General features: G+C 42.3%; 1 protein-coding gene across 1 annotated transcript in view; it reads left to right on the top strand.

Annotated features, from left to right (window-relative positions):
• Window positions 1-2,784: 2,784 nt before the first annotated feature.
• Window positions 2,785-12,163, top strand: part of PTPRC (protein tyrosine phosphatase receptor type C) — a 223,924-nt gene continuing 214,545 nt past the window's right edge. Inside the window, exon 1 of the mRNA XM_056523473.1 lies at window positions 2,785-2,886. The gene's annotated coding sequence lies outside the window, so the exon portion shown is untranslated. The remainder of the gene's footprint in view (window positions 2,887-12,163) is intronic.

The raw sequence follows: 12,163 nt of genomic DNA on the forward strand, positions 1-12,163 counted from the left end.
TTACTGCGTTTTGGACCCAGTTTTTGCTAAAACACTGACCAAAAGACTATGTGTGACCCAGACTCAAAGCTTTTCGAAATGGATATTCCTAAATAGTTCTATGTTACACCTACAGTATGAAGTAAGCAGTGGGATGTTTATGATGTCATGTCCGGGTAATGTTGTTATCCTCTGGTATTACTATGAAGACACTGAGGTGGGTTCTAAAAGAGTCTAAACCTTCTTCATTTCTGTATCAATTCCACTTTTTACTGTATCACCACTTCCTGTTATCTCTACACGAAACACCACATTACACTCTTTCTATATTTTATTTAGTGTGATGATTGACTTGTAAATATTAATAAATAACCCATTCCAAATAATATATTAAAGAAACTGTGCACTTGAATATTGGCCAATATTTATCCCAAATAAAAATGTCTCTTCTGGTTTTATCTCTGCCTCCTCTGGATACCAGAGCTTTATTTTTCATCTAGTCAAGATCACATCTAAAATATCATCTTTATGGAGTCTAAATTGTTTCAATATTTATCATAAATTATTCTCAGTTAACTGTTTTTTTTCTATTTTATTTAACCCCTTAACCCCTTAAGGACCCGGGGTTTTTCCATTTTCGGTTTTTCTTCCTTAACTTAAAAAAATCATAACTCTTTTAATTTTGCACCTAAAAATCCATATGCTTTCTTATTTATTGCGCCACCAATTCTACTTCGTAATGACATCAGTCATTTTACCCAAAAATCTACTGCGAAATGGAAAAAAAATCATTGTGCGACAAAATTGAAAAAAAAAAAAAATACGCCATTTTGTAACTTTGTGGGGCTTCCGTTTCTACACAGTACCTTTTCCGGTAAAAATGACGCCATTCGCGACAGGTCCCGCCGGTAATGGCAGACATCAGCGATCGTGCTGATGTCTGCCATTAACTCCTCAGATGCCGTGATCAGTACAGATGTTGTGTCATATCAAACTGCAAAAAATCAAAAAGCAATAATTTTTTTTATGAAAAGCAATCTAAAAGTCACATATGCGCAACCAGAGTACTAAATCAAACTACAGATCATGGCGCAAAAAATTAGCCCTCACACATCCCTGAGTACGGAAAAATAAGAAAGTTGGAGGTGGTCAAAATAGGGCAATTTTAAAGTACTGATTTTGTGAAAAAAAAGCTTGAGATTTTTTTAAAAGCAGTACAATAATAGAAATGTATGTAACCAAGGGTATCATTTAATCGTATTGACCCAGAGAATAAAGAAAACATGTCATTTTTACCGTAAAGTTTTCAGCGCGAAAACGTAACCCCTCCCAAATGTATGATTTTTGTTTACATTTAAATTATGATTTTTGTTTACATTTCCTTACACATAAAATTTGGGGGGCATTTACAATACATTTTCGGGTAAAATTAGTGATGTCATTACAAAGTGCAACTGGTCACGCAAAAAACAAGCCCTCATATGGGTCTCTGCATGGAACTATAAAAGAGTTATGGATTTTAGAAGGCAAGGAGGAAAAAAAAACAAAAGGCAAAAATAAAATTGGCTGTGTCCTTGTACTCAGGGATGTGTGGGGGCTTTTTTTTTGCCCCATGATCTGTAGTTTGTTGTAGTACCCCGTTTGCACATATGTGACTTTTAGATCGCTTTTTATAAAAAAAAGTTAGCAGTTAGATCTTTGCAGTTTGATGTGACACAACATCTGTATTGATCACGGCATCTGAGGGGTTAACGGCAGACACCAGCCCGACCGCTGATGTCTGCCATTACCGGCGGGTCCACGGCTTCAAGCGAGTGCGTGAAGTGACGCTATGCAGTGCCGCACATTTACAGTGCATGTCCTTAAGGGGTTAAAAGGAAAACATGTTTTTTAAATCAACAGATGACAGAATGTTAAAAACAGATTTGTAAATTACTTCTATTAAAAAATCTTAATCCTTCCAGTACTTATATACTTCTGTATGCTCCACAGGAAGTGCTTTTCTTTTTGAATTTCCTTTCTGTCTGACCACATTGCTCTCTGCTGACACCTCTGTCCATTTTAGGAACTGTCCAGAGTAGAAGCAAATCCTCATAGCAAACCTATCCTGCTCTGGACATTTCCTGACATGGACAGCAGAGAGCACTGTGGTCAGGCAGAAAGGAAATTCAAAAAGAAAAGAACTTCCTGTGGCGCATACAGAAGTTTATAAGTACTGGAAGGATTAAGATTTTTTGATAGAAGTAATTTACAAATCTTTCTGTCTTCAGTTGATTTAAAAAAAAAAAAAAAAAAAACATGTTTTCGAGTGGAGTACCCCTTTAACTTCCAATTTTTACACTTTTATTCAAGGCTAGAAAAAAAAGAGGATAGCATTTGTTATATCTGTTTAACTTATTCCTTTTATCATTTTATTGTATAATTTCATTTATCTGTTTATTGTAATACATATAGATCATTTTTCTCTTATTGTACTTATTCTGAGAATACATTTATATTTTTATGATTATGACTATATTGTTAATGTTTATTTGAACTTTAATAAAAACTATGGGGGAGATTTATCATAACCTGTGCAGAGGAAAAGTTGCCCAGTTGCCCATAGCAACCAATCAGATCACTGCTTTCATTTTGCAGAGCCCTTGTTAAAAATGAAAGAAGCGATCTGATTGGTTGCTATGGGCAACTGGGCAACTTTTCCTCTGCACAGGTTATGATAAATCTCCGCTGGGGACCCCCGGGATCTCGGCTGCAGCACCCACCTGTTGCGGCTTCCGGAAACACTGGAAACAGCCGTCACGCCCCCTCCCATAGACTTGCATTGAGGGGGCGTGACATCACACGGGAGCGGAGTCGTGACGTCACGATCTCCCGTCACCGTGGTCATGAGGCGTTAGGATGAGACAGGTGGGTGCTGCAGCCGAGAACCCAGGTGTCCCCAGCGGCTGGACCCCCACAATGTGACATCTTATCCCTTATACTTTTGATAGGGGATAAGATATCTAGGGGCGGAGTACCCCTTTAAATGTATTAAAATCCACCTTCTCCCGTGACATCCTTTGTCGGCCACTCGCTCATTGGCTGATCGGATCTTTTGTCCGCCCTTTCAAATTATCACTATCAGCCGCACATTGCTCTGTGTAAACAGAGGATGTGTGGCCAATAATGATTAATGTAATGGTCTGCATGACCAATCCAGGGATTGATCGTGCAGCCCCGCCACATGATTGGTTGAGCTTTGAGAAGGTTCGTCAATCGAGCGACCGAGATTGACTTTCATTGCTCTCTTCCCGTTGGCCTGTAAAATGCTGCATTCCAGGGCCAGGTTCATGAATATGTGTACACCATAAGCCATCTCATTTATCTATTCATCTAAAACACACTGCACTTTAGAGATGTCGCGAATTGTTTGGCGGCGAACAGTTCCCGGCGAATTTAGCATGTTCGCGTTCGCATCGCCAGGCGAACATATGTGAAGTTCGATCCGCCACCTATACTTTAACATTGCAGTAAACTTTGACCCTGTGAGTCAGAGTCAGCAGACACATTACAGCCAATCAGCATCAGTCCCTCCCTTCCAGACCCTCCTACCTCTTGCACGGACGCCATTTTAGCCTCATTCAGCATGCTGCAGGCTTAGGAAGTGGAGGGTCAGAGAAGCTGCTCCTGCTGTATAGGGAAAGCGATAGCTAGGTTGCTGCAAGGTGGTGTATTCAGGGTCCTGTTTACTCCTAAAGCACTAGTGTAACATCTGCTTTAAGGACAGCACCAAAAAAAGCCCTTTTTAGGGTTGAAAGATATCAGTCCGTGTGTCTTGCAACAGCTGAAGGCACCCTGGTTGGGAGGGAACCGCTGGTTAAAAGGGGTACTCCAGTATAAAACTTAAGTTCCTTCAAGCAACTAATTACTACAGTATTCAAAGGGCTTAAAGATATCAGTCCGTGTGTTTTGCAACAGCTGGATGTACCCTGGTTGGGGACCACTGCTTAAAAGGGAAACTCCGCTGACAAGCTTTTTTTCTTTAAAGCAACTAACTACTACAGTATTCAAAGGGCTGAAATATAGCAGTCCTTGTGTTTTGCAATAGCTGGAGGCACCCTGGTTGGGGACCACTGCTTAAAAGGGGAACTCCGCTGGAAAGCTTTTTTCTTTAAAGCAACTAACTACTACAGTATTGAAAGGGCTGAAATATATCAGTCCGTGTGTTTTGCAACAGCTGGAGGCACCCTGGTTGGGGACCACTGCTTTAAAGGGGAACTCCGCTGGCAAGCTTTTTTGCTCATTGTCACACTAGTGCAAATCACATTTGGTGTGACAGCAAATAAAAAAATAAAAAACATTTTTGGGCTGTTAAATAAAACCAGTCGTCACTGTCAGTTCACGTCACAGTTGCCATTTTTTTTGCCTGCAGGGCAAATTGTGTCACCCTAGTGCAAATCGCATTAGGTGTGAAAGTTGTGCAAATAAAAAAAAAATACATTTTTTAGCTGTTAAATAAAACCAGTTGTCACTGTCAGTTCACGTCACAGTTGCCAGTTTTTTTGCCTGCAGGGCAAATTGTGTCACCCTAGTGCAAATCACATTAGGTGTGACAGTTGCACAAATAAAAAAAAAAATACCTTTTTTGGCTGTTAAATAAAACCAGTCGTCACTGTCAGTTCACGTCACAGTTGCCATTTTTTTTGCCAGCAGGGCAAATTGTGTCACCCTAGTGCAAATCACATTAGGTGTGACAGTCGTGCAAATTCTAAAAAAAATACCTTTTCTGGCTGTTAAATAAAACCAGTCGTCACTGTCAGTTCACGTCACAATTGCCATTTTTATTTTGCCTGCAGGGCAAATTGTGTCACGCTAGTGCAAATCACATTAGGTGTGACAGTCGTGCAAATAAAAAAAAACAAAAAAAAACTTTTTGGGCTGTTAAATAAAACCAGTCGTCACTGTCAGTTCACGTCACAGTTGCCAGTTTTTTTTGCCTGCAGGGCAAATTGTGTCACCTAGTGCAAATCACATTAGGTGTGACAGTTGTGCAAATTAAAAAAAAAATACCTTTTTTGGCTGTTAAATAAAACCAGTCGTCACTGTCAGTTCACTTCACAGTTGCCAGTTTTTTTGCCTGCAGGGCAAATTGTGTCACCCTAGTGCAAATCACATTATGTGTGAGAGTTGTGCAAATTAAAAAACAAAAAACATTTTTGGCTGTTAAATAAAACCAGTCGTCACTGTCAGTTCACGTCAAAGTTACCAGTTTTTTTGCCTGCAGGGCAAATTGTTTCACCCGAGTGCAAATCACATTAGGTGTGACAGTTGTGCAAATTTAAAAAAAAAATAACATTTTTGGCTGTTAAATAAAACCAGTCGTCATTGTCAGTTCAGGTCAAAGTTACCAGTTTTTTTGCCTGCAGGGCAAATTGTGTCACCCTAGTGCAAATCACATTTGGTGTCACACTCCTGCAAATTTAACCAAAGAAATGACAGGCAGAGGAAGGTTACCGCAGTGGCCGTCGTGGTGCTGGGTTTCCCTTTAGCCCTAGAATAGCCAGTGTTCAGAGGCCACGTACCCTGAACCCCCAAAGTTCTGAGGACTTAGTTGACTGGCTATCAAAAGACACCCAATCTACTACAGCTTCCGCTCGGAACCTTGACGCACCATCCTTCTCCTCCTCTAGCTTAGCTTTGTGCACCTCTCATGCTACCACTTGCCCGCCTGCCGCCACCACCAACACTAGCACCACAGCAGCTTTACATGATCCGTCAGAGGAGTTATTTAAACATCAGCTTGAAGACATGAGTGATGCACAACCATTATTGGCAGAGGATGTAGTTAACAGGGATATGTCTCAGTCAGGCAGCATTACACACATGGATGTACGGTGTGATGATGATGTTGTACCCGCTGCTGCTTCCTTTCTTGAGGTGTCAGATAGCGGTGAAGGTGTTGATGATGACGATGTGTCCGTGGATGCCACGTGGGTACCCGCTAGAAGAGAAGAAGAGGGGGAAAGTTCAGATGGGGAGACAGAGAGGAGGAGGAGATGAGTTGGAAGCAGGGGGAGGTCGTTGCAAGGAGCTAGTGGCACAGTCAGACAGCATGCATCGGCACCCGGGGTCAGCCAGACGGGACTCCAATCAACGCATGCTGTTGCCAACACCAGAATGCCATCATCGCAGAGCTCAGCAGTGTGGCATTTTTTTTGTGTGTCTGCCTCTGACAACAGCAAGGCCATTTGCAACCTGTGCCAGAAGAAACTGAGTCGTGGGAAGTCCAACACCCACCTAGGCACAACTGCTTTGCGAAGGCACATGATGTCACATCACAAACGCCTATGGGATCAACACGTCAGTACAAGCAGCACACAAAGTCAAAGCCGCTATCCTCCTCCTGGTCCAGCATATTCAGCCAGGTCAACCACTGCTGCCCTCCTTGTCCCCTCTCAACCATCCGCCTCTCCGTCTCTTGCCTTGAGCAGTTCCTGCTCATCTGCCCACAGTCAGGTGTCTGTCAAGGAGATGTTTGAGCGCAAGAAGACAATGTCTCAAAGTCACCCCCTAGCCCGGCGTCTGACAGCTGGGGTTGACTTGCCTCAAAGCGGAGAGTCAAACTGCACCAGCGCTCCTGTCGGCCCTGAACGCACAGGTGGACCAGTGGCTGACTCCGCACCAACTGGAGATTGGCAAGGTGGTTTGTGACAACGGAACAAATTTGTTGACGTCATTTAGGTTGGGCAAGTTGACACATGTGCCGTGCATGGCACATGTGTGTAATCTGATTGTACAATGCTTTGTGCTCAAGTACCCAGGCTTACAGGATGTCCTGAAGCAGTCCAGGAAGGTGTGTGGCCATTTCAGGTGTTCCTACTCGACCATGGCTCACTTGTATGCCCATTTTCCCTCCTGAAGACGCTACGAAAGTAGTGAAACATGTAGAGAGGGCATTTTCAGCGTTTTAATTAGCGGTAGCTTGTGTGTGCAATCCATGGTGGTACTGCAGCCCACCTGTGATAGTGAATACATATAACAGTGGATAACTGGATGGAATCTAAATACTACTACTAAGCACACCAACCCGTGATTTTAAGTGAACACATTCATCATTTACTATACACTTATTATTTACTATTTTTAACTAAAATATAAATAAAAGTTAAGTTTTAGGGGTGGGATTTAATAAGGGTATCAGTGACCCTGGGCTTCCCAGGGTCAAAGGTGTTTTTTAAAGGGGTCTAAAGCACGTTATTCCAAACCATTTAGGAATGTTAGGTGATTTATGCCCTTTATGGATTAAAACCAGACTCTGCATCAACTATGTCATTTTCCTTGGGAGTTTTGCCAGGGATCCCACTCCAGCACGCCACAGTCCAGGTGTTCGTCCCCTTGAAACAACTTTTAAATCACTATTGTGGCCAGAAAGCGTCCCTGTGAGTTTTAAAATTCGCCTGCCCATTGAAGTCAAAGGCGGTTCGCCCGGTTCGCGAACTTTTGCGGAAGTTCGCGTTCGCGGTTCGCAAACCGAAAATGTTATGTTCGCAACATCACAACTGCACTTCAGCACTTCAGTGTCTTTTTAACTGTGTACTTGTTCACTTCCAACAATCTCTTTGTATTAGAAAGATCCCCTAGCGATAAGCTGACCTCATGGTTTCATGCTGCTGGGCATGTTAAAGGGATATTCTGGATTTTTTTTTAAATTTGAATAAGCTACAGGGGCTGTAAAGTTAGTGTAGTTCATAATATAGTTTCTGTACCTGTGTTTTATGGCTGGTCTTGCAATTCTTATGTGATCTTTGCCCCGATGTTAATTTTTACAGCAAAATGAGTGTTGTCTCAGGTTTTCTCAGGTAGCAGTGTGGCCCGAGACATGTATGCCCTGAATCCGCTCCCTTTCTATAATGTGGGGCCATGGCATGTAACAATGGCTGGGACCCATGGTTAATAGCGCACGGCACTGATCGCAGTGCCGCACGCTATTAACCCTTTAGAAGCGGCGTTCAATGTTGATCACCGTGTATAAAGTGAAAGTAAAGTACCCTCGGCTAGCTCAGTGGGCTGTTCGGGACCGCCGCTGCAAAATCGCGGCATCTAGAACAGCTGAAGGACACAAGGAGTATGCCTACCTTTCTCCTGGTGTCCGATCGCCGAATGAATGCTCAGTGCCTGAGATCCAGGCATGAGCAGTCAAGCGGCAGAATCATTGATCAATGTTATCCTATTAAACCACATGGTCAATGGCGTACATGCTAAAAAATTACAAAATAGTGTATTTTTGGTCACCTTTTATATCATGAAAAAATGAATAGAAAGCGATCAAAAAGTCAGATCAGTACAAAAAGGGTACCGCTAAAATACTTCAGATCATGGCGCAAAAAAATTAGCCCTCATACCACCCCGTACGCGGAAAAATAAAAAAAGTTATAGGGGTCAGAATATGAAAATTTTATACATATACATTTTCCTGCATGTAGTTATGATTTTTTTCTAGGAGTATGACAAAATCAAACCTATAGAAGTAGGATATCATTTTCATTGTATGGACCTACAGAATAAAGAGAAGGTGTCATTTTTACATAAAAATGTACTGCGTAGAAACGGAAGCCCCCAAAAGTTACAAAATGTTTAGTTTTTTTCAATTTTGTCTCACAGATTTTTGTGTAAAATAACTAATGTCATTACAAAGTAGAATTGGTGGCGCAAAAAATAAGCCATCATATGGATGTTTAGGTGCAAAATTTAAAGACATGATTTTTTAAGGGTAAGGAGGAAAAAACTAAAGTGCAAAAATGGAAAAACCCCGGGTCCTTAAGGGGTTAAATACCCCAATAGCACCATGGCAAGGAAAATAAACAATACACAGTGCCCATTGTAATCATATCAGGTCCACCACATCTTTTTTCTGCTGTTTTCTGCTTCGGCTAATCGATGTTGATCCTGACCATAGCGCATATTTTCCTAATAGAAATTAAAAATGGATTTTTCACTACAATGTAATTTAGAAAATATAAATTTTACTGTAAAACCAGGACAAAAACATACAACACCTCACTTCTATCTGATTAGAAGAAGCACAACATGGAGGTAGTAATGTCCAGTTTTCAAGTACCGTATTTTTCGCCGTATAAGACGCACTTTTTCTTCCCCAAAACTGGGGGGAAAAAGTCGGTGCGTCTTATACGGCGAATACACCCCTATCGCGGCGGTCCCTGCAGCCATCAACGGCCGGGACCCGCGGCTAATACAGGACATCACCGATCGCGGTGATGCCCTGTATTAACCCTTCAGACGCGGCGATCAAAGCTGACCGCCGCGTCTGAAGGGAAAGTGACACTAACCCGGCTGTTTGGTCGGGCTGTTCGGGACCGCCGCGATTTCACCGCGGCGGTCTCGAACAGCCCGGCTGAATAGCCGGGTTAGTGCTTACAGGACACCGGGAGGGACCTTACCTGCCTCCTCTGTGTCTTCTCCGTTCAGGGATCCCCTGTAAGGCCGGCGCTCTCCTTCCTCGTCATCACGTCGTCGCGTACGTGCGTCGGCGTGCGTAACGACGTGATGGCGGCGACGGAGAGCGAGGATACCCGGCCGGCAGCAGAGACGTTCCGGAGCGACGGGGACACGGCAACAGCGATGGAGCGACATCCAGGGCAGCGGTGACGGGTCCGGAGCGGCGGGGACACGTGAGTATTACCTCCTCCTGCAGTGGTCTTCAATCTGCGGACCTCCAGATGTTGCAAAACTACAACTCCCAGCATGCCCGGACAGCCAACGGCTGTCCGGGCATGCTGGGAGTTGTAGTTTTGCAACATCTGGAGGTCCGCAGGTTGAAGACCACTATTGGGTTAAAAATCTTTATTTTTTTAGATTTTGTCCCTAAAAATTGGGTGCGTCTTATACGCCGGTGCGTCCTATAGGGCGAAAAATACGGTAATAAACCAAATATTTAGTGCTCGTCCTTATTATATAGCGTCTCGAAACGATTTCGCAGTGCGTTGTACATTCTCCGTTCCTGGTTCAGGCTGCAAATAGAGAAAAAAATTATACAGTATAAAACTAGGACACCTCAATGTTAAAAAACAGAAATTCCTGTTTTATTACATAAAAGAACAAGATACTACCAGAATTCGATCAGTCTTAGAACAGACGACCTTGTTTCTTTCTCCCCCAACTCCAGTTTTGCCTTCAATGGTTTCTTGACATGACCTCATGTTTTCATATGGCTTCAGATATAGAAATCAAAATACAAATATACGGAGATATATTCTGTAGGACTGGGGGGGAAATAGCAAAAGAAAAAAAAACTGAGAAATGTTAGAAGGTGCAACAAAAAAAAATATTACTGTTATGTACAATGCATTAAGAAAGTTTTTAGACCCTTTCATTTTTGTTATATTTTGTTATATTGCTGCATCGTGCTAAAATAACAAAAAGTGCGTAAGTTTTCCCCCATCATTCTTCACTCAATACCACATAATTACAAGGTGAAAACAGAATGTAACAAATATTTGCTAATTTATTCAAAAGGAAAAAATAAAATATTGTATTGACATAAGTATTCATACCCTTTATCCAGGACTTGGTTAAAGGGGTACGCCATTGGAAAACATTTTTTTTAATCAACTGGTGCCAGAAAGTTAAACAGATTTGTAAATTACTTATATTAAAAAATCTTAATCCTTCCAGTACTTATCAGCTGCTGTTTGACCCACAGGAAGTTCTTTTCTTTTTGAATTTCCTTTCTGTTCTCTGCTGACACCTCAGTCCATTTTAGGAACTGTCCAGAGCAGGAGAGGTTGCCTATGGGGAATTGCTTGTACTCTGTACAGTTCCTAAAATGGACAGAGGTGTCAGCAGAAAGCACTGTGGTCAGACAGAAAGGAAATTCAAAAACAAAAGAACTTCCTGTGGAGCATATAACAGGTGATAAGTACTGGAAGGATTAAGATTTTTTAATAGTAATTTGTAAAGTAATTTAAAACTCTGTTTAACTTTCTGGCACCAGTTGATTTTGATTTCCCCCCCCCCAGTGGAGTACCCCTTTAAAGCCTCTTGGTCTTGGAGATGGGGATTTTGGGATTTTTCCTCCAGTCTTCTCTGCAGATCCTCTCATGGTCTGTCAGGTTGGATGAGGACCATCAGTCATAACCGTGTCAGGTCTCTCCATAGATGTTCCATTGTGTTTGGGCTCTGGCTGGGTCACCCAAGGACATTCACAGAGTTGTCCCTAAGCTGCTCCTGTATTGTCTTGGCTGTGTGCTTAGGGTTATTGACTTGTTGGAAGGTGAATCTTCAGCCCAGTCTGAGGTCAATTGCGATCTAGATCAGGTTTTTTTTTTTTTAAACAAATTTTATTGAATTTTCATTGTTATAAACAAACATCACACATTGATAGTTAAGTGCGGAATATCGTCGAATAGGAGCCATAAGAACATTCAATAAATTACAAAACCAGAAACTGTAAACTCCACACAGCTAATGGATAACCCAAGTGGACATGCGCGGCAGTATCACAATATTCATTCGTCTCGCTCTAATTAGGCGTGCCATGTTCGTAGTATGTTAGAAGTCAAGGTCAAGAGGTAAGTCGTAATGGACCCAGTGAATCACTCAAAACCCCAAGACAGTACCAGTCTGTCGAGCTAAAGGGCTTAACTATGTCCTCGATTTCAGCTGATGTGTAGTGTGTAACAATAAAATCTTGCCATTTGGCGAAATATTTTGCCGTGTTTGTGTTCATGTGTCGTTCAGTATCAAGCCTATCTATCCCACATAACAATTTAAGTTGCGATATGACCATGGTGATTGTGGGAACAGAAGGGGAGAGCCAGGCTGCGAAGATACACCTAAGTGCCACTAAGAGGACAATGTGAACTAATTGGGGTGTTTTGGTGGGGCCTTGGTCGGTCAAGTCAGATGGTCTAAACTGATGAAACAATAGGGCTCTTGGTGTATGTGGTAGTGACATTTCCCATTTCTCTCTGATGTATGATATAATCATTTGCCAATATCTTTCTGTATGGGGGCACGTCCAAACTCCATGCCACATATTCGTCAAAGGGGTAGCACATTTAGGGCAGGCCGTGATACGATCGGGGAAATCCGGGGAAGGCAGTATGTTAAACCCATATAAGGCTTTGTGAGCCATTTTGTAGTAGGTTTCACGCCATCTCTCATTGATAATGCATTTACGGATGAT

Source organism: Hyla sarda, chromosome 6 (genome assembly GCF_029499605.1).
Source record: "Hyla sarda isolate aHylSar1 chromosome 6, aHylSar1.hap1, whole genome shotgun sequence".
Taxonomy (NCBI): domain Eukaryota; kingdom Metazoa; phylum Chordata; class Amphibia; order Anura; family Hylidae; genus Hyla; species Hyla sarda.